The sequence below is a fragment of the Hyperoodon ampullatus genome, assembly GCF_949752795.1.
Source record: "Hyperoodon ampullatus genome assembly, chromosome: 2".
Lineage (NCBI taxonomy): Eukaryota > Metazoa > Chordata > Mammalia > Artiodactyla > Ziphiidae > Hyperoodon > Hyperoodon ampullatus.
The window spans coordinates 31,287,814-31,291,067 of NC_136915.1; the positions used below are offsets into that span (position 1 = coordinate 31,287,814).

The 3,254-nt window shown below is 47.0% G+C and overlaps 1 pseudogene across 1 annotated transcript; it reads left to right on the forward strand.

The window, feature by feature from the left end:
* Nucleotides 1-2,472: 2,472 nt before the first annotated feature.
* On the forward strand, nucleotides 2,473-2,885 carry LOC307064109 (histone H3.3A-like; annotated as a pseudogene). The gene has a single exon. The product of its transcript is annotated as a histone H3.3A-like (transcript).
* Nucleotides 2,886-3,254: the final 369 nt, after the last annotated feature.

The following is a 3,254-nucleotide window of genomic DNA, read 5'->3' on the forward strand; positions in this document are numbered from 1 at the left end:
AGGCTGAGGAGAGGGCCAGGCTCCAGGCTGTGATGATTTTGTAAACCATGATGCCTGTGACCCGGGATCATCGCAATGGCCTCCTAACTGGTCTGCCGGCTTCTGTCCCTGCCCTTTACCCTTCAATTCATTCTCAACACATAAGCCACAGTGAAACTTCTAAAACGTTAAGTCAGAGAGCACAGAGGAGTGAAAATGCTCTGTGTGATCCTATAAGGATGGATACACATCATTATACATTTGTCCAAACCCATAGAATATGCAACATCAAGAGTGAACCCGGGCTTCCCTGGTGGCGCAGTGGTTGAGAGTCTGCCTGCCGATGCAGGGGACACGGGTTCGTGCCCCGGTCCGGGAGGATCCCACATGCCGTGGAGTGGCTGGGCTCGTGAGCCATGGCCGCTGAGCCTGCGCGTTTGGAGCCTGCGCGTCCGGAGCCTGTGCTCTGCAGCGGGAGAGGCCACAACAGTGAGAGGCCCGCTTACCGCCAAAAAAAAAAAAAAGAGTGAACCCGGATTTCCCTGATGGCGCAGTGGTTAAGAATCTGCCTGCCAATGCAGGGAACACAGGTTCGATCCTTGGTCCAGGAAGATCTCCGTGCCACAGGGCAACTAAGCCCATGTGCCACAATATATGAAACCGCACTCTGGAGCCCTCGAGACACAACTACTGAGCCCACGCGCCACAACTACTGAAGCCCACATGCCTAGAGCCCGTGCTCCACAGCAAAAGAAGCCACCGCAATGTGAAGCCCACGCACCACAACGAAGAGTAGCCCCCACTCACCGCAACTAGAGAAAGCCCGCACACAGCAACGAAGACCCAAAGCAGCCAAAAATAAATAAATAAATGATTTTTTTTTTTAACGAGTGAACCTTAATGTAAACTATGGTCTCTGGGTGATAATAGCATGTCACTGTAGGCTCATTGATTGCAACAAATGTCCCACTCTTTTGGGGGATGTTGATAATAGGGGATGCTTGCCTGTGTGGGGGCCGGAAATATATGAGAAATCTCTGTACCTTCCTCTCAATTTTGCTGTGAACCTAAAACTGCTCCAAAAAATAAAGTCTTTAAATTGCAAAAGTAATAAATACTTAAGTTAAAAAAAAAACCAACCACAAGTCAGATCCAGTCACTTCTCTGCTCAGAATCCTGCAGTGGATCCCCATCTCACTCAGCGTAAAATCCAAAGTCCTTATGATGGTCCCTAAGGCTTTGCTCTCCTGCTCCCATCCCCCTCACTCACTCTGACTTCAAACGTATCCCAAATACTCCTGCCATAGGACTGGCCCATCTACCTGGAGCTCTTCCTCCAGGGACAGCTCACCTCCTTCAAGACTTGATTCAAGGTCTTCCCAGTGATGCAGCTCTCACTCAACTCCCCACCACACACTCCCAATCCCCTTATCCTGTTTGATTCTTTCATCATCCCATGGTGCTTAACACCTTTTAACATGCTTTGTAATTTACTGTTTACTGCGGTCATTGTTCATTGTCTAGCCCCAGAAGGGCAGGGATCATTGTCTATTTTGTTCTGATGTTTTCCGAGGACCTAGCTCAATGCCTGGCACATAGTAGGCGCTCAGTAAATATTTGTCTAATTTAATAGAGGAAATGTAATCTTAGCCAAGGCCTGTTGTTTCCTCTGGTAGATCTAGTGGCGCCCATGGAGGGATCTGAAACAACAGAGACATCAGCATAGCAACAGGCGAGCGATGTCCTTCAGACTGTGCAGGACAAGTCTTCAACAGCGACACCATGTGGCAAGAACAAGCAACAGCAGCAAGGGCCCTTCTTGTTTCTTCTAGGAATGGTCCTGGAAGCAGAAATGACCTCATTTTGACTGCATCAGCCACAGAGATTCCTGGGCAATTGAAACTCAGGGAGAGAATCTCAATCAGACTTTCTTCTAATATCCAGTGACGCTCAGCAATTATTTAAAAACTAAAAGTTTTCACTTCACATCTATTAGGATGGCTATTATTTAAATCAACAACAAAATAAGTGTTGGCAAGCAGGTGGAGAAATTGAAACCCTTGTGCATTGCTGGTGGAAAGGTAAAATGGTGCAGCTACTGTGGAAAACAGTGCAGTAGTTCCTCAAAAAATTAAGCATAGAATTATGATATGATCCAGCAATCCCTTCTCGAGGAATGTGCCCCAAAGAATTGAAAGCAGGGATTTAAACAGATATTTGTGCACCCACGTGCACAGCAGCATTATTCACAATAGCCAAAAGGTAGAAATAACCCAAGTGTCCACTGATGGATGAAAGAATAAGCAAAATATAGTATATACATACAATGAAATATTAATAAGCCTTAAAAAGGAATGAAGAGCGCAGAGCCCTTTGGTCGTTAGTCGGAGGAGCTTCTTCCATTAGCTCGGCAGCTGCGGCTCTTTACTGGGCAGCAGGAACGGCGCGGCGGTCGGAGAAGCGTTGTAAGACGTCGGCACTGGGTGAAAGAAAATGGCCCGAACAAGCAGACTGCTCGTAGTAAAGTCCACGGGTGGCAAAGCGCCCCGCAAACAGCTGGCCACTAAAGCGGCCGGGAAAACGCCCCCTCTACCGGCGGGATGAAAAAACCTCATCGCTACAGGGCCGGGACCATTGCTCTTGGAGAAATCCGTCGTTACCGGAAATCCACCAAGCTTCTAATCCGGAAGCTGCCTTTCCAGAGGTTGGTGAGGGAGATCGCCCAGGATTTCAAAACCGACTTGTGGTTCCAGAGTGCCGCCATTGGTGCGCTTCAGGAGGCTAGTGAAGCGTACCTGGTGGGTCTATTTGAAGATACTAATCTGTGTGCCATCCACACAAAGAGAGTCACCATCATGCCCAGAGACATCCAGTTGGCTCGCCGGCTACGGGGAGAGAGAGCTTAAGTGAAGGAAGTTTTTATGGTGTTTTGTAGTAAATTCTGTAAAATACTTTGGTTTACTTTGTGACTTCTTCTGTAAGAAATTGTTTATAATGTGCTGCATTTGTACTTAAGTCATTCCACCTTTCACTCAGGATGAATGCGAAAAGTGACTGTTCACAGACCTCAGTGATGTGAGCACTGAGTGACAAGTTGCTAATATGCAGAAGGGATGGGTGATATTTCTTGCTTCTCATGATGCATGTTTCTGTATGTTAATGACTTGTTGGGTAGCTGTTAAGGTACTAAAATTGATAAATGTGTACAGGGTCCTTTTGCAATAAAACTGGTTATGACTTGATCCAAGTGTTTAACAATTGGGGCTGTTAAGTCT